Below are 20056 nucleotides of genomic sequence, written 5' to 3' on the forward strand. Positions count from 1 at the left end.
ATCTCTACTTTGTTACTTTTATTGATGATTACTCCAATTTCACTTGGATCTTTGGGCTGAAGCGCAAATCAGAAGTGTTCATGGTGTTTAAACACTTTTCAGCCATGGTTGAAAATGAATCTAGACTCACGATACAAACATTGCGCACAGATAGAAGTAGGGAATACTTATCTGCAGATTTTGATGCTTTTCTGAAAGGCAAGGGTATTGTGCATCAGCTCACAGTGAGGCTGGCCCCTCAGCAAAATGGCAAAGCTGAGAGGAAAAATAGAACTCTTATGGAGATGGACAGATATATGCTGAAAAGCAAACACATGCCTCACAAATTCTGGCTTGAAGGTCTAATGTGTGCCAACTACATCTTAAATCGGTCTCCCACTAAGGCTTTGAAAACAAAAACTCCCTATGAAGTCTGGAATAGGAGAAAGCCTTCAGTGGATCATTTCCGTGTCTTTGGATGCCTTGCATATGCTCATGTGCTAGTTGAATTTCGGCATAAGTTGTCAAATAAGGCAATTAAGTGCATAATTGTTGGGTACAGTGCAGAAAGCAAGGGGTACCGTCTCTACAATCTTGCTACACGCAAGATCATTGTCAGTAGAGATGTGATATTTGCAGAAAATTAAGCTCACACTTAGGCTGAATTTCATATGCCTTCTTCTTCGGAGGATGTTTTTGAGGGGTTGTTACCCATTGCCTTGGGTTCCCCTGCTGATATTTCTGATGCAAATCAATATTTACAGCCACCTCCCGATGCTCCAGTTCAGCCACAGGATGTCTTGCCACCTCCACAGGCAATGGAACAGGTGGTTCAGCAAGAAATTGCAGACATACATGCAGCAAAAACAGTCCCAAACTGGCTGTTACAGACCCTCAGGGAGAGTAAGATTGATGCTCCATTACCTGGCAGGACTCGCAATGCAGTAAGGCACATGGAAGGTGCTAAGTCAGTGGGAATCAGCATATGCAGGTACTCTTGTCGATGAGGAGGAGCCTGCAACATTCGAAGAAGCAAAGGACAATGTGCATTGGATGAATGCCATGCACGATGAATTGCAGTCCATTCAGAAAAATCAGACTTGGGATGTCGTAGACTTGCCACCAGGTAAACATGCCATTGGTACACGATGGGTTTTCAAGGTGAAACGGAAGCTAGATGGCTCCATTGACAGATACAAGGCAAGGCTGGTTGCCAAAGGCTATGCTCAGAAAAAGGGCATAGATTATGAGGAGACTTTTGCTCCTACATCCTGGATGACCACCATCCGATCTGTTATTGCAATGGCTGCACATTTTGAGTGGAATGTTCATCAGTTGGACATTAAAACAGCCTTCCTAAATGGAGACTTGTTGGAAGAGATTTATGTCAAACAACCTCCAGGATTTGAAATTTCAGACAATGCACTTCAGGTATGCAAGCTAAATAAAGCTTTGTATGGGCTGAAACAGGCCCCTCGTGCAAGGTATGCCAAGATTCATGCCTTTTTGACTAGCAAGGGGCTGCACAATAGTCCTACTGAGAGCACCCTCTACATCAAGAAGGATGGGGGGGAAATTTTAGTCATCATTCTAATATTGCAGATTTCAAAGCTGATTTGCAGACCAACTTTGACATGTCAGATTTGGGGCTACTTCACTTTTATTTGGGGATCCAATTCTCTCAAGAGAGACGTGGCACTGTTATGTCTCAATCCAAGTATGTGCAGAAACTCTTGGACAGATTTAACATGCATGATTGTAAGCCCATAGCCACTCCCATGGAGCCGGGGCTGAAACTCACAATGCATGATGCAGGAGAATCAGTTGATGCCACATTTTACAGTCAGGCTGTTGGATGCCTCATTTATCTCTGCAACACTAGACCTGATATTCATTTTGCAGTATCTCAGGTGAGCAGGTATATGCACAGCCCAAAAACTATGCATTGGCAGGCAGTTAAGCGCATCTTCCGTTATTTGCAGGGCACGAAGTCTTTTGGCTTGTTATTTCCCAAGGGGGGTGACTTGCAGATGCATGCCTACAGTGATTCAGATTGGGCTGGTGATTATGACACTAGGCAGTCCACTAGTGGCAATTGTTTCTTTTTGGGTAAAGCTTGCATTTCCTAGCTGAGCAAGAAACAATCTACAGTGGCTACCTCATCATGTGAAGCTGAGTACAAGGCAGCTTTCACAGCAACAATTGAATGTGTCTGGCTGCGTCATCTATTTGCTGATCTTCATCTGTCATTGGAGGGTCCTTCTCCAATTCTCACTGATAGTCAGAGTGCCATTGCAGTGGCAAAGAATCCAGTGTTTCATGCTCGCACGAAACACATTGAGGTTCACTATCACTACATCAGAGAGAAGTTGCATGCAAGAGAGATCAGTATGATCTTTGTGTCCACACATGACAATGTTGCAAATATTTTCACCAAAGCACTTCCACGTGAAAAGTTTGAGGCATTTCGCAATGCCCTGAACTTATATCCGTTTGGTGATTAATCATCCTTGTACATGACATTGGCGCTGCAGGGGGGTGTTAGAATTATAGATATAATTCAGCAGTGACCAATGTAATTTAATAAGCTAGTTAGGGGCACTTTTCCCTCTTTAAGAGGTTTTTCCCCCTAACCGCAATTAGTCCACTAACTATGGTTAGTGACTACTAAGGTTTTGTCACTAGGACAAAACCTTATCTCACTCCTTCACTTGTATCTCTTACACTCTTCTATTGCAACTAAGTTTTCAAGCTTTCAAGCTCTCAGCTCACTCTCTTGCTCTCTCTCCACTCACACTCACACAAAATCCTAGCTAAAGCTATCAGCCTTCGTCTGCAGCCCTTTCTACCAGATCTTACCAGGCCATTCTACTCTTGGACTTTGAGAAAGCTTATGACAAGGTAGACTGGGGCTTTCTGGAGGGCATACTTGCTCGTTTTGGCTTCTCAGATGCATGGATCAGAAGGGTGTCAGCGCTCTACAAATCAGCCCACAGCCAGGTTCTTATTGGTGGAATTAGGGGAGACAGGTTTCAGATTACCAGATCAATCCGTCAGGGATGCCCCTAGCCCCCTTTTTATTCCTTTTTGTGGCTGAGGCTATGAGCTATTACATTAGAGCTTAAGCTGGAATCGTAGGGCTCAGGCTTCCTTTGAGGCAAGAGGATGAGCTCTTAGATAGTGAGTTGGCAGATGACACCGTTGTACTTTTTGGATGCCACTCCACAGACACTGAATTCATTCAAGACAGCATTGGATTTGTTTTGCATTGCGGCAGGTGCACACATTAATTGGAACAAATCCAATGGCTTTTGGATCACTGATGAGGACACTCCACTCTGGGGGATTGACATAGGGTTCACTTGGATTCAGAGGGGAGTCTCCGTCAGATATCCGGGATGCCAGGTTGGGTTGGCCATCTCTCTAGCACAACAGTTCGCTCCTGTGTTGGAGAGTATTAGGAGGAAACTCATCTTTTGGAATTTAGCTAGACTTGACCTTGCATCCAGAGTTGTGGTTGTGAACCAGGTATTGTTGGTGCTCAGCTCATGAGACCTATCAGGAACTTTCTATGGAACGGTTTAGATGGCACCTCAGATGTTGTAGCCAGGGTGGCTTGGGAGACCCTCATTCTCCCCACAGGAGAAGGGGGTCTCAATATTATTGACCCGAGCTTGTAGTATATGGCCTTGCTCTGCAAATTTGTAGTACGTGGATTGATGCCTGGACACGAGCCCTGGAAGGATTTTTTCTCACGCAACATTCAGTCTTGCACCCCTTCTCATGGGGGAGATTAGTTGGACAGCAGCAGATGGATATTTACTTCAGCCCATCTCAAATCCCCCCTTCCCCTCTCATGGCTGCTATTCTGAAAGCTTGGGGCTGCTTCAGAAACACACTTCGCAGAGTTCCACCCACTTCTCGTGAAGAGATTCAAAGGCAACATTTGTAGTACGTGGATTGATGCCTGGACACGAGCCCTGGAAGGATTTTTTCTCACGCAACATTCAGTCTTGCACCCCTTCTCATGGGGGAGATTAGTTGGACAGCAGCAGATGGATATTTACTTCAGCCCATCTCAAATCCCCCCTTCCCCTCTCATGGCTGCTATTCTGAAAGCTTGGGGCTGCTTCAGAAACACACTTCGCAGAGTTCCACCCACTTCTCGTGAAGAGATTCAAAGGCAACCAGTCATGTGGAATAACTCGATTTTGGATCATCATGGCAGGCCACTTGGAGTGTCACATTATATGCACTGGTCCACATGGGAGAGGGGACCTGTCTCTACTGTAGGCGCTTGGCAAGCCTTTATGAGACTTCCAGAGGATCACAGACTTTTAGCAGTTGGCCACCTCAGAAGGAGTGCACTCTGGATATAGCAGATACAAGCAACCATTCCTCCACAGTGGATTGACACAGATGACATGCCGCTTATAGAGTCCACCTGGTAGGGAGCATTCTCAAGGACGGGTATTCCGTTACAGATCATTGCATTGCAAGATGCACATGAGGATACCCTTGTCTTTGATGTTCAGTCAAGAGGCAAACTTATCAGATCTTCTGATGATATTCTTTTGGAGGTTGCATTTCAGCCTGTCAAGATTGCTAGATTCATGGAGTGGGGCAGGGATTCACAGTGGTATCTTGACCCTGATCCTATTCTACTTACGTTGGGTTCTTGGAGACTCTAGTTGTATGGTGGTTCCACTATTAGGTTCTTGCATTGGGACCTAGGGGAGTGGGAATGGATTGATGAGGGGCACCGAGAGAAGAGCTTTCCCTTCTTTCGCTACACACTTAGAAATGCCCGAAGGTTTCAGCTCAGCAGTAGAGGTTGGAGGCCCTCCAAAGCACCACATTGGGATAGTTTTCAGATTTTCGCAGCTGTGCAAAAGAACTTTTGGCATAGGCTCTAGAAATCCCTCAGGAATAGAAAGATCACTCTTTTCTTTTGGCTTTCTATTCATGGAGGGATTGCAGTGAACCTGTGGAGATCCAAGTTCGGGGCTGACCCTACTTGTCCTCATTGTCACATGGCAGTTGAGTCAATACAGCATTGCCTTTGGGAGTGCAGACAGGCGAGGATGATATGGAAAGGTGTTGCTAGGATTTTCCGCATCTTTCATACAGCACCTTTCTATATGACCTGGGGTTCAGTGGCTTGGTTATCTCTTACAGGCCCACAGGGGTTTTTTGAGGGACATGATCCAGATCCAGCTTTCATTGTACGACGACACTCAGTGGAGTCTTGTTCCCTCTAGGATGTTCCCCTCACTCCTTTCAGAACTGCTCATGCCTCAGTAGACACGTCTTGGGAGATTTTGGCTAGCATTGCAACTTGGCATATTTGGAGAGCCAGGTGTACAGAGGCAATGGAGGGTATCCAGGTTCACCCTTCCCACACTATGGCCAATATTTGGACTGACACAATACACACTCTAATGGCCATTTGGGGGAGCATGCAGGGATCCTCCAGAGCAGCCACTGCTAGGAGAGTTACTTTTTTCAAACTTTGGAGGGGATCTCCTTTCTTCTTTGAGTTTCCTTCAGGGTTGAGATGGCATTTTCAGCCACATCCTTGGTTCTTTATTAGCTCACTTTGAGCTGTTTTTTCCTCATGCATTGCATGAAGTACTCCTGCATCTGAGCTTGCTCTCGCGGTTTTCATTCATACTTAATGAAGTAATTTTCTTGGGGGAGAAAAAAAAAAGATAGCCTGAAGCCTTGGATACGGAAAGAGCACGCAGGGCACAAGGTGTTCGATGCTGATTGGAATAGATGTGGATAGTGCTAGAACCTGATCGGAGTAGGAGTGGACAAGAAGAAGGAGCCTGAAGGAACTCCCCCTTCACAAGAGCAATATCACCCCCACCCCCAAAATGGCAAGTTTGCTAGAGATGGCTGAGAAGCCAATGAAAATCTCCATTCTTCCTACACAAACAACTACGGTATATGAAGAGTAATGGTGGAATCAATGTCACAGTCATATGGCTTCACTAATTTCATATCGGTCTAAGTTCTTAATTGGAGCACCTCGTGTACAAGGCAATCTTTAGTATGCTCGCCTTTCTTACTGAAGTTCTCAGTCGTTAGCATCACATTGGCTGTGAGTCAAGACTCAATCATACGTCAGACCGCATGGCCATCCTCCTGTACAAGGCACTCTGCACTATGTTCACCCCTCTTACTGGAGTAGTTGTAGAAACACATGGGGTAGTTGCTTGCTTTAGGCCAACTCCCCTTGCAGCAGCGGACGATTTACCCCAAGTACGCAATACACTAGATGAAATCCCACTGCTCTTCACTCCTCTGAGCTGATTTGCAGGTTGAGCATCAAACAATACAAGAAATCCCAAATGGGGTTCCCTATATAGGACTGCATGCCCCCCAAAATAACCAACCTGTTTACGGTTGGACCAGCCGCCGACCAGTCTGCTACCCAACCTGATCAGTGCAGATTGATCACACTATGTAGCATGTTGACAATTTTTTAAACTGGCCATCTGCTCCGACCTGTATCTGCTGTCCATGGCCTGTTGCAGACCTGCCCTGCACCTGCTGCCTTCCATTGGCTAGACTTACCACCACAGGCGCGAGGGTGGGTGGTACTCGTGACTGGTGATCAGGCAGCTCTTCTTTGTTAACTTCTGAATGGCGAGCGACAGCAAACAGTGCACGTTTATTAACTTTTGAATGGTGAGCACCGGCAACAAGAGGCAGTGATCCCGTGTTTGGAGCAGGGGCAACCACAAACTAAGGGCGGCAGACCAATAGCGAGCTAGCACCGGTTCCCCGAACCAAGTGCATTACTTTCAGAAGTCGGTTCTGCAGTAATGTAGAAGAGGCATTGTAACAGGGAGAAGAGGGCAGAGCAAGTATTGTTGTAGAGCTCATGCTCTCTCTCACCTAGCTTGCAAGAATAGAAGTTTGCTATTGAGTGAATAGTTTAAGCCAAGGCGGCTTGGTTGTAATAGACCTTTCTTTAATCGGCATTTACTTCCATAGCCTATGGTGCTTTCTTTGTATGTTAGCTGTTAATAACTCGATCCACCCGTCATCACACGGTTTTCCTTTCAACAGCCACCCCGACCTCCGAGTTATTCTGTTGCATTTGCATTTGACACAACCGAGCGCTTGTAAGTTAACGGTTAGGGAGTGAGCAAATAAGAGAGTCAACATTTGGTGATCCTGTTGGGGAAGGGTCGATTGAATTTGCGAGTTGACGCATTGTTAGTTTGGGGAATTGAGTGGATTGCCTAGGATTGAGTGTACAGTCATTGAGAGAGGTTCATGTTGACTAGCGACGAGCTGAAGCAGTTGCAGGGTGTCATGAGCCACTACAAGAAGTTTCTCCTAGTAACCCCAAACGAGTGGCGTAGTCTGGTGTTGTGTTTGAAGATTGGAGTGTGGACTATAGAAAGTGCTCACACCGCTCATCGGTTAATCCACGACTAGCCAATGTCTGATACACACTCAAAAAGAAGACAAAGATATGCAGCCATGCGCAAAGAGTTCCTGAGTCAAAGAAATCGGCTACGTCCAACCATGAGAACTGGTGCAGTCTCAAAGCCAAAACTGGGTTCCCAAAAGAGGCAGGCAAAAGCAGCAATTGTCCAATAGGGGCGCAGAGCATGAGGAGAGAGACTCGGCCTCGCCACCCCAGGGGTTGGAATTTGATTATTACGCCATGCCAGGACGAACGGACCACTAGTAATTGACTAAGGCATCCCAGAAGACTAGCAGGCGGAGGTCCATCATGGCACATGGAGTCCGAGCACTCGTCTACAGAAAGAAAGAAAGAAAGATATATTAACGTCCGCGGGAGGCCTCGCGGGCCTATGGGACAAAGTACAGAATCAAGTAACTCATACAGACCACTGTGGGCCAGGGCAAAGGGCTCACTAAGGCCCTTGCTGAGTACTAAAATGCTATACTAGTACAAAATAGCAAAAAAAGTAGCAAATTAGCATAAGAGTGGCATGAAGATATCAAGTGCTCAGAGCTAGAGTCCCAAGTGTATGAACCGGCTCCACGTATCCAAGCTCCATGATGGCTCTCTGATGAGATGCAAAGAGCTCACGTATCTGCATCTGTCGGGATGTTGGTGGTGGAGGACATGGTCTCCTCGATCTCTGGATCCAATGAGCTACGTCAAGGGTGATGCCTCGCCTCGGTCGATCTCTCCCTAAGGAGAGCTGAAATAAGTTGGACCTCGATCGTGTGTGCTCTGGTCGCCTGTCGCACCGTGTACGGTCTCTGGGCCCCTCGTCTAGCAGTGCTGTGTCGGCTCCCTCCGCTGATCCATATATCTCTCATGTCGGCTAGCTCCTCCTCCTCTATCCCAGAGTGCCCTGGGGCTGAGTCAAATGCATAGAAATCCGTGACTTGTCTCTGCCCTCGGACTACCTCGGTACCCTGTGGTGCAGTGGTCCCATCCTCTTGCTCTCTGATATGTCGTAGTAGTATCTCCATCAGGTAGAGCCCAATACAAACCTAGTCCTGGAAGTGGATCAGTCGTGAGAGTGGGCCAAAGCCGTACCCCTCCTAAAAAAGACAGAGGTAGCGCCCTTGGATCTCATAGTAGGCTGGGCAGGCACATAAAAAGTGCTCCTCTGAGACCGCCCCTATCGTGCACAACTTGCAAGTCCGCTACTCTCTGGGTATGCATGCAGCTCTCCCTGTCTCGATCCTCAGCTGATGGGATGAGACCCGCATCTGTCCGATGGCAATCCTCAGTGCGTGTGAGACTCCTCTGTCCTTATGCGGATGACATAGTCCTCATATCATCTTTAGCAAAGGGACTACAGAGATATCTAGATGTGTTTTGCAGAGAGAGAGACTTGATGGTTAACCTTGGGAAGACCAAGGTCATGATTTTTAACACCTCTTACGCAGTGCTTCACCGACATAGCTTTACATACCAGAGTCAGCCAGTGGAGATTGTGCAATCCTACACATACTTGGGTGCAGTTTTCACAGGGCCAGTTTTCACGATGACCCACGCAACTAGAGCACAACTCACACAAGGGCATGGTGCCTTGGCCCGACTAGAACGATAGTGCTTCCAGGCGCACTTCCAGGATCCACCGAAGTGTTGGCTTTTCGACACTCTAGTGAGGCCAACCGCCATGTAGGTGGCACCTTTTTGGGGGGGTGATATTTCAGCAGCCAAATGGAAGAGATTCGAGCGGCTACAGGTGATTATGGACTCTAGGATGATTCGGAGTAAGCCCTTGGTCCCCCATCAGATAGTGCAGGCAGAGTTTGCCATGACCCCTCTCCAGGTTGATGCCATTTTTCAGAAAATGACTTTCCTCCACAGAGTTTGGGACCTACCTCGTGAGAGACTTCCGAGGCTGGCGCCAGAGTCCTCCATACGACTATCTGAGAGTGGGGCAGGTACAGCATGGTTTGCCAGTCATGGCATTCAGATGGTTGCCTTCCCCCATTTTAGTATAGCATGGATGCACTGCCCGAGTCGATCCCATGAGATGAGATTAACCGCATCATATGGTTAGATCTCCTCTAGCTCCACACATCTCGCATTTGGGGGGGGGAGACCAGGAGTTTCCCACCAAGACCCAGCTCTACTATGAGCACTTTCTGAGAGTATCAGAAGATGGACTCATCATCAGACCTCAGTAAGTAGGATCTGTATCATCAAGTCTACTAGTGGTGCTCCCTCGCCTCCTAGGCGGTCTATGAAAGATGTAATCTCATCAATGTAGAGCCCGAAGAGAGTCGGTGAGAGAGGGCATCCCTGCTTTACTCCGATCGTGCTCTCAACCCAATTTGATAGGCCTCTTGGGACACGAACTCTCCCTCTAACTGACTCGTATAGGCTCACCACTCCCCATATCAAAAACTCTGGAATCTGCATATCATGTAGTCTCCTGATCATGCGAGATCGCGGGACAGTGTCGAAGGCCTTCCGAAAGTCTACAAAACAAGCGTAGACTTTCTGGCGTCTCGACCTCGCCTCCACAATGATAGCCCTCAAGGTGAAGATGTGGTCTAGAGTGGAGTGCTATCTTCAGAAACCTACCTGCCCTAGAGCACGCTGTCCATGTGCCTCTCTATGGCTGCTGATCTCCCTCTCCAATATCGATCCATAGATCTTGGCCAACGTGTGGCCAATCATGAGAGTGCAATAGTTCCCAGTATCCATGGGGTCACCTGCCTTGTGTATCAGTACTATGGTGGTGGTACTCCATGAGGGTGGGAAGCCGTGACATAGCGTGGTTGAACATCTGTGCTAGTACCGGAGCCAAAACCTCCTGCCCATGATCAAAATGCTCAATCCGTAGTCCCTCCTGGTCCTGTGCTCTCCGGTTGTGAAGCCGGCTGAGTGCAGCCCGCACATTCTGTGCAATGAACAAGTGGCAAGTGGTGGGCTGGGGCATAGTGGACGTATCAGGTGGTGCCTGCATTAGGACATAATAAAGAGAGCATGCATAAGTGTGCCAAACACTTGGGTCTGTGATGGGTATAGGTGGTCTCCCCTCCAATAGAAACCCCCAGCCAATGGTGGGATTCCCCCCTCGGAGTGAACTGATCGCCTCGTCCATTCTACGGATGAGGAAGGCCCGCCGCTTACGATGTGTCAGTCACCGTGAAATCTGTTGTGCCTCATTACTACTTAATGGATACCAAAGGAGGGCTTCACCTACCCACACACAAATCCACCTCCCCCATTCTCTGAGGATGACTTATGAAGTCATCAACTAGTTGAATGATGATGACGTATCAGAGGTTTAGATCAACCTAATATATTTGCGACCATAATAAGACGTTCAAGAAGAATGTTTCATTGATTCAGAAAACTAGCCCTGCAATTGCAGCGTCCACCTGTATGGCTGCTTCTGAAATGGCTTTCTTGAAAATTAACATCAGAATTCAACATCATTTTGGACTGTACTGGGGATCATCTCATGCTACAAGCCTTTCTTTGGATCTGGACCAAGGACGCTTTGTTTTCAGAGGCTTGTTCTACACACATCATTTAACCATCGTCCTCCCATTAGGTTTGTCTTTAGGTTTGAATAAGGAGCTCTACCTTGAGACTTTGTATACATATGTAGATTGAAACATACTGCGAGTTCAGCTGTTCAAGAATCTCTATTTTCCTGATGGATTACATTTATTAATGTGGTAAATAAGGGAAAGGTCCTCACTTTTTGAAAGAATGAAACCGCCAAGTAAGAAGACAATGAGAAGTGCAAAAGAACCAAATGTTTGAGCCACAACCATGGTCCTTCCAACAGAACCAATGAATATGTCAAGTGGCCAAGGGCTCGCTCGTGTGTGAGGTGAGCTGTCATCTCTCTGCACTCATCATCATACCAAGGATACTATGGCATCTTCCCTAGTGAGGCACGTGCAGATCGAGTCGTGGGGAAGGACCTGATGGCTACATCCATGACTACTATGGAAAGGGTGTCTAAGGCGTGGGCGAGGTCTACAACATCTTCAAGTAGTAGGGCTGGAAGACCCTTCGCTAAGTTTCTCACATAGATGGGGTCCAACGCACGATCAAAGTGAACCTGTACACAGAGTGGGCGTGGGGGGGACCCTCTCAGTGGCTGGCATAGAGGTAGAGATACAAAAGGCTAGGTACGAGTGATCAACACCGAGTGGGGGACGGGACACGATAAAGTCATATATCCGTGAGGTAAAGGCCAAGGAACCCAATAGATAGTCCGCTGTGCTTGTCCCTCCGCCATGTGGGAAACAAGTGAGACCACCGGATGATGGCCATCTCTATAGACCATTGTAAATGATCAAATCACGAACAGCCCCTAGCTCAAGTAGATGTCATCCATACTCTTTCACCTGTGGTGCATCTGCAAAGTGTCACTATCCCAAGCTCAACTACATCTAGTTCTGGTACTATGAGGGAATCTGATGCAAAGTCCAATAGGCCCACCTGCCTATTCCCTGTGCATGCATTGAAGTCATCAAGAAGAAGGATGTCCCCCTGCCTAGAGAATTCAGTGATATCATCATGAATCGAATCATATGGAATGTGCCCTTCTGTGGTGACCTCATGTGCATAGGATGAAGTATCTGGAGGGAAATAACACACTGCTATGAGAATCGGTCGTGCGTCTGGTAGCTAGACTCGTATCCATATGTGTCGTGCATGCTCCTCTCTCCGTGCCACTGATATGAGAGGTCTCATGTGTGATCTAAAGAGGATAGCCACTCCCCCCGAACCTCGCACACCAGTGTCTCTCCTCGCCTCCTTCCTATGAGATGACTCCCATGCATATCCTGTCATGGTGGGCAGTTCTCTATCGGGGCTCTCATGTGTCTCAGTGTAGAAGACCATGTCTCTGTCAATGTATGTCTCCGAGAAACCACCTGGATCAGACCAGAGTATGCCATTGCAATTCCACACTGCAATTTTCAGTCCACTTTGTGTCCCTTTGGCCTGACACCGTCATAATTCACCCTCTTCTTTCTCTTCCTTTTCTTCCTTTCCCCCCGGTCCTGATCCCCTCTCTCTCGGATGATCACCCTATCATCTCTGTATGCAGCCCATTTCCCTGCTTCTCTTGCTGCCATGACGTGTACCATACTTTCTCTCCGGTGTTCCTGCTGTAGGAGGGTGAGGTCATCGTCCAGGTAGATCCGGGTTCCTTTCAAGGTCACCCTTGTCCTCATGAGGATCTTCCTATCCATGGCTATTCGGAGCTTCATCACAAGTGGCCTTGTGGGTGCATCGGGCTTACCAACTCTCCAAGCTGTCTCACATGTCAGGTTCACACCCATTTTGGTGAACAAAGCATTTGCATCTGCCATAGGAGTATCTCCTACTGTGAGGCCTCGGACTAAGACATTTAGGGCTTTACTGTTTCTCCTTTTATCCTCCTCTAGAGCATCTGATATGAACTCTTTCTTGGGGACTAAGACATTTAGGGCTTTACTGTTTCTCCTTTTATCCTCCTCTAGAGCATCTGAAATGAACTCTTCAAGCTGTCTCACATGTCAGGTTCACACCCATTTTGGTGAACAAAGCATTTGCATCTGCCATAGGAGTATCTCCTACTGTGAGGCCTCGGACTAAGACATTTAGGGCTTTACTGTTTCTCCTTTTATCCTCCTCTAGAGCATCTGAAATAAACTCTTTCTTGGGGACAGCAGTGCCTTTCTTGACCACATCGCTCCATTCCAAGATTGCAGCCTCTCCTTTCTTGATTTTCTGGGTGAATTCAGCATGTTTACCCTTCATACTGTCTTGCAAGAATGCCAAGTCTTTTCTGAGCTTTTCATTCTCAGATTTCAGTTCATTTATGATCTTGCATCCTTCTTCTAACATCCCCTTTGCCCCTTTGAGCTGCTTCATTTGTTCCCTAATGATGTTCAGCTCCTCGTGTAGGGATGGCTGGAGCTCCCCTTCATCTCCGTGTGTGTTTGCTTCCAGTTTTGCATTCTCGTCTTGAAGAATAATCACCTGAGCTTCCAAGCTCTCTATCTTGGATGTAAGAAAACTGTTTTTCACGTCCATATCCCGCATCATATCCATCTGCATTTTCCCAATTTGTTTTGCCCATTTTGCATGCATTTCTTCTTGCCATCCCGTCATGTTGTCATTCATTTGAGCACGTATGTTTGAAAGCTCATCCTTCTTGTATTCTTCCGGTTTCTTTTGTAGGCATTCAATTTCAGCATCTTGTAGCTTACATACCTCTTTGATAGTAGATAGGCATGCTTTGACATTCCCATCCTCTACTTTCTGCCCTTTGGTCCAAATTACGTTGTATTTTCTGTCCTTGTCCCCTCTGGTTTTCTGATCGGGTGGGCTTTCCATGGCCTCTTCTTTTTCTCTGATTTTTACTCATTTTTATGTTCTTTGGACTGTCCACCACCTAAGGGCTGCCCATATCAAGTCTTTCTTGAGTTGATTCTTGATTTAGGTTAGGAGCTGGTTGGAGCAGAGGTATAGGGCTGGAGTCAAGGCATGAGGGCTGTAAGGGCTAGACAGGGACTGGTGGCAGCCCCTTGACGTTGGTGGGCCTGGAGCTTAAACAGTAGGTACCGGGGGGGCGGGGGGCGGGGGGGGGGTAGTAGCCCGTGCGGCCTGCAAAGGCCCTTGTGGCCTGCATTGCTTAGCTGACAGAAGGGGGGGGGTGGCGCAACAGGTGGCGGGGGTGGTGCAGCAGCTCGAAGTGGCCCGATGGCCTGTCACCAGCCGCCTTGCAGCTGGGAGCCCACACGGGGGCTAGGAGGGGCTGAGATTAGTCATGCAGGCCCGAAGGCCTGTTACTATCTGCGCAACAGCAGGGAGCCCATGCGGGGGGGCTAGGAGGCAGCCCACGGGGGCTGAGGGTGATCGCGCAGGATAGGATGCAGCCCACGCAGGGTAGGAGAGGACTGGCGGAGGTGGAGGGGGTCTGGCGGAGGGGGAGGGGCTGCCGGGGGAGAGGGGGGGGGGAGAGAGAGAGAGAGAGAAAGAGAGAGAGAGAGAGAGAGAGAGAGAGCGAGAGAGAGAGAGAGAGAGAGAGGACACAAAAGAAAATTCAAGATTAATGATGAAAAGCACCTAGCAAGCACCGCTTACACACTCGTCAATGCCCAATAATCCCTCTTTCATGCACCTCTCAAGATGCTAGAGGACACAGTTAGTCATTTCATCCGTTGATCCACACCATGAACATAAGAATTTTGACAATGAAAGAAGAGAAGACTTCTTCGCTACTCGGCTGTTCCTTTGGAAGGACACCGTCGGGGGAGGCGTGATTGAAGAAGACTTGCAACAGCAGATGGTCAAAGAATCCACAGAGATGACAAAAGGCATGCTTCTGATGGAGATAGATGCTAAAGGGGTGAGTATCGAGCAACTAAGGCAATTTGCCCGAGTTTCTCTTTCTATGAACAGAAGGCCTATACAGTCAAGTGTATCCCTCACTCGGCCATCGGCAAACATAAGGCCTGCAGCTGTTTCTATTAGTCGTCCACGACCTCATACACACGAAGGTAGGTATGACAGATGGAGATCTGAAAACCCTATTCTTTTGAGTGGGCATCATGCGTACTTGGTCTATACAGTTGACCAAGTGGAAGACTCAAGAGAGCCACCAGGGTAGTCTACGGCTCTTACAAATATCAAGGTAAATTTTCAGAATTTCAAGGGTACTGATGATGAAGACCCGTATAACCATCTTCAAAGCTTTTTGCGGGTATGCATATAAACGGTGCCACCACAAATGAAGAATACATGGACTATTTTCCGTGTACTTTAATACAAAATGCATAAAGATGGCTCAACCAATTTCCAATTGCGTATCATCTGATTGGTATGCTATGTCTGAAGCATCCTTGCATCAATTCAGATAGGAAATTAATGAAGAAGATGTTCGCACCAAGCTGAGTGAATTGAAGCAAAATAAGGGGAGTCTGTCCAAGACTTTGTGCTACAGATGCGAGCACTAATCAATCAATTGACAACTGTGCCAAATGACAAGTCCATGAGAGCCTAGTTGATTACAGGATGGACTCAGGTGGACTAGCGCAAGCCGGAGATAGTAAATCCAACTAAGACATATGAGGAGTTACTTGACCGAGCTGTCTTTTGGAAAAAAGTAAAGGCCTTACGGGCAAGACAAAGAAGAAGGATGTAGATAGTGACACTGAAGAAACGCCAACAAAGAAAGATAAGCTCAATTCCGAGCTAAAAAAGGCATTGAAGGAATGGGGCATTCGAGGGAAGCCAGGCAGTAATAAAAACTAGTGCAACAAGTGTTATGGTAAAAATCGCCAAGTATCTCCAAACCAGGTGACAATTGATACTCGGCCTGCTAGTGGCAAACCACTGCGTCCCTGAGCAGAATAATGACAAAAGGTAAAAATGGTAAGGAGAAGAATTCAAAAATTCGATGTTTTTGCTACGGAGAGAATCATCTCCGATCTGATTGTCCAATTTGGGTGGAACATTGAAGTTCCTTAAAACTAATATGGAATGCAAGAAAGTGGTCCAAATGCCGTGTAGTTGTAGCCGAGTTACCATACACAATGGGAGCCCAACTGGTTACAAAGTTAAAGGGTCCAGCTGCCACCCCTACAGACAGTGGTGACTCTAACGAAGATGATAATTGAAGGCAAAAAATGAGATAGCTGCTAAAATTGCCAGAGAATTGAAGGGCAAGGCACCGTGAACCCTAACTCGTCCATTGCCCTCACAACCCAACCTGAGAATTGCCTGCCTAGCCCCTAGCCTCCCTTGGCTACCAAAGCTAGTCATGTGTCCTAAGCACAAGTCAAATACGATCCATGCACATAACACACCAGCAGTTGAGATGCCTTCCGAGCAGTTTAAACCACTTACCTCTGAACTAGGTGAGTTCTCAAAATCTAAAGAACAAAGTGTGAAATAGGAGCTGAGTTCTCCATCACATTCTAGTGCAGAGCTAGCCCAAGCCTGGGAAATATTCAAGGGTATGAAAATCAACTTTACATTAGCTGAATTCATGCAGATAACCCCGTATTGTCGAGAATCCTTCGCACGACACATCAATGAATTGGAAGAGCAACCAAAGGAGATTGATTCTTTTGGTTACTATCCCTATCATCGACACCCCTGTTATGGATGAAGAAGTGCTAGTTATCGATATTAAAGTCAAGAAGCAGACTATACCAAGTGTGATTGTAGATGGTGGTTCAAGAGTTAGTATAAAGATATTGCCAAACGGCTTGATTTAAAGACGTTCAAGCCATCTCCATTCTGAGTGTGAATGGCAAATCAATGACAATTTGATCCCAAGGGTATGCTACAGGATGTTGTCATCTCTGTAGGAGGCATTTCCTACATGATGAGTTTTATTGTGATTGCCATGGAGCAAAATGCCTATCCTATTCTGTTCGGACGACCTTGGCTTACAAGCACAAAGGTATTGCACGATTGGGGATCAAAATAAATAAACACCAAGACTGATGGTAAAGATGTGTGCATTCCCACTAATCCTCAGAAAGTACCAAGCAGTTATCAACCTACAGATTTGAAAGTTGCTGATCCATTTTCCCAAGATGTGGAGGCATGCTTAATGGAATTGCAGATTCTCCCAGTCTGTGAAGTTGATATTTTCCAAGTGGCTGTAGAGATAAAGAAGAAGTTGAAGATCAAGCAAATTGCAAAACAAAAAGATTTATTTCTGAGCAACTTCACTGAAGATATTGAAGGAGAAAGAGAATTGGCTGAGATGCCAGTCACTATCATACACCTGGGAACCGAGCAGTTAGTTCCAGAACCAACTCAAGAACTTAATCTTGGCACAAAAGACAAGCCTAGTAGTGATAAGTGCTAAATCTTTCTGCCAAGCAACTCAAAGCCTTTTACAAGGTACAAGGATGCGTTTGCCAATGCACCATCAACATTTCAAAAGTTCATGGTGGAGACTTCTAGAGACAATCTGACTGAATTCATAGCCATTTATTTTGATGATTTCTGTGTCTATTCTACAGATAAAGATCATCTCAGCTTTTTGGAGAAAGTGTTTCAGAAATGCAGGCAAGCAGGAATTTCACTTAATCCAGGCAAGAGTGTTTTGTACGTACGAGTTGGTATTTTACTCAGGCATGTGATTTCACAAGATGGCATCAGAACCAAATCAAGTAAAATTCATGCTATTCAGAAAATGCCAGAGCCTGAGAATCTGACTCAAACACGTTCTTTTGTGGACTTTATCAGTTTTTACAGGCGCTTTATCAAAGATTTTCCCAAGATTACAGCTCCATTATATGAATTGAATAAGAAGGATGCCAAGTTTGAATGGACTACTCAGTTGCCTGTTGTATTTCAAGACTTGGAAAACCGAGCTACACACCTATCTTAAGGCAACGGTCAACCTAGATGGGATATCATCTTTCATGTTCATGTTGATGCCTCTGGACATGCATTACAACCGGATGGTCAATTGGATTACCCAGTGTATTACGCCAATCAATTGTTGACACCTACTAAGTCTAACTATAGCACTACCGAGCCTTAACTCTTGGCATAATATTCAGTGTACAAAAATTAAGGCATTGTTTACACAGCAATCCCTTTGTTTCTATGTCGATCATCAGGCCTTGCTTTATTTAATCAACAAGACGGTTATTCAAGGACACCTTGTGCATTGGATGCTAATACTGTAGGAGTTCAACTTTAAAATTACTCATAGGCCTGGCAAAAAACATGTGGGAGCCGACTATTTGTCTCAACTCCCTATACCTGAAAACACTCAAGGAGTTGTTATAGAACTTCCGGATGCCGAGCTTTTTGCCGTTGATTATTATGAGCATGAGAATGTTGAGTTGATGGATTACTTGTCTCACGGAACATCATTTCCTGATAATACCTGAGAGACAAACGTAGGCATCTTTATCGACAGTGTGCAGATGGTGTTCTACGTAACGTCGATGGGTTTTGCCTCATGAACGTGCCATAGTCTTGCAAGAAGCTCACTCGGGCCCATCCAGTGGACACTTTCAAGGAGAATTGACAGCTCGAAAGGTCTTGCAGGCAGGTCTTTGGTTTAGAACTTTATTGTGATGTATGCCATCGTACTGGCCATCTTTTGCCAAATCAATCTATGCCATTATAGCCTACTCGTCCTTCGGAAGCATTCCAAAGATGGGAATTCGACTTTGTTGGTACCGAATGAGCAGAAGCTAATGTCTTTGAAAATATCATTTGCAGATACGAGTGTCCAATACAAAGTGTCAGGGATCAGAGGTCACACTTCCTCAATGAAGTCATGCAGCTAATGAAAGATGAATTCAAGATTATGCATATAGTCTCTATGACTAATTATGCCCGAGGTAATGGAGAAGCTGAATCTACAAATAAGACAATCAAATTAATATTAACCAAGACAGTACAATCTCATAATAGTGATTGGGACACTAAGCTCCATGCTGCCCTATGGGCTTATCAAACTGCCTTCGAAGTCACTACAAATCTAACTCCCTTCCGAATGGATTTTGGTTTGAAAGCGGTAGTACCCTTAGAATTTGTTGTTCCCAGTCTCCGAGTCGTAGCTGAACATCGCTTAGGCGAGTCCGAAGCAACCAAGGGGCGATTGCATCAGCTAAGTCACCTAGATGAACTCCACCTCCAAGCAGCCTAATCAAAGAAGAAGGAAAGCATGGGATGATCGGCACATTGTGGCTAAACAATTGGAAAAGGATATGTTGATTCAAAGAAGAAGGAAAGCATGGGATGATCGGCACATTGTGGCTAAACAATTGGAAAAGGATATGTTGGTGTTACTGTATAATGCTAAGCTGGGACCCCTAAAAATAAATATACGTTTGTAAGACTAGAATAAGTCCAATCATACAAATTTAGATTTTTTGTTGTTCTAAAGACCAAAAATCTACACAGAAAATAAAAGAGAAAATGAAAGAGAAGAAAAAGAGGTAAACAAAAACTTTTATGAAAAACAAAAGGAAGACATACTTAGCAAGCAAAGCAACACTTATGTCGTCATCAGTGCCCAAGCATAAGCTGGGACCCCTAAAAATAAATTACAAACTTGGATGGAATGGGCCGCACAGGTTGATTGAAGTCTTTTCTAAAACCGAACAATACAGATTAAGGATTTGCAAGGCAATGTGTTCCCCGAGTTGTATAATGGGAGCAAAGTGAAACCCTACCGCGCAGAAGGTTCCTTGGTAGCACAGGACTTGGATACAGGTCACTTGCTTGAGAATGCCTTGGTTGATATGTATGTGACAGCATGTATGCCAATAAGTTGTTTATTGACAGGACAGGGAAGGAATTGCATGCAGTCACATGGTAGTTCGAGATTCACGAGGGCATTAATTTCGGCTGATCATACCCATGAATAGGGTGTTATACAGCATCATACAACCACTCAAGTGACAAGACGTTGGAAATCCCTCAGAAATAGAAAGATCACTCTTTTCTTTTGGCTTTCTATTCATGGAGGGATTGCAGTGAACCTGTGGAGATCACGATTTGGGGTTGATCCCACTTGCCCTCGCTGTCATTCTGCAGAGGAGTTAGTACGACATTGCCTTTGGGACTGCAATCAGGCGAGGACTGTTTGGAAAGGGGTTGCTCGGATACTCA

General features: G+C 46.1%; 1 protein-coding gene across 2 annotated transcripts in view; it reads right to left on the minus strand.

Annotated features, from left to right (window-relative positions):
- The window catches only part of LOC147881400 (Profilin family protein), a 53408-nt gene that overhangs the window by 22000 nt on the left and 11352 nt on the right, over window positions 1–20056 (minus strand). The gene's annotated exons all lie outside the window — the stretch shown is intronic.

Source organism: Dipteris shenzhenensis, chromosome 31, assembly GCF_047967505.1.
Source record: "Dipteris shenzhenensis isolate YYH24624 ecotype China chromosome 31, Dip_SZ_1.0, whole genome shotgun sequence".
NCBI classification, from domain to species: domain Eukaryota; kingdom Viridiplantae; phylum Streptophyta; class Polypodiopsida; order Gleicheniales; family Dipteridaceae; genus Dipteris; species Dipteris shenzhenensis.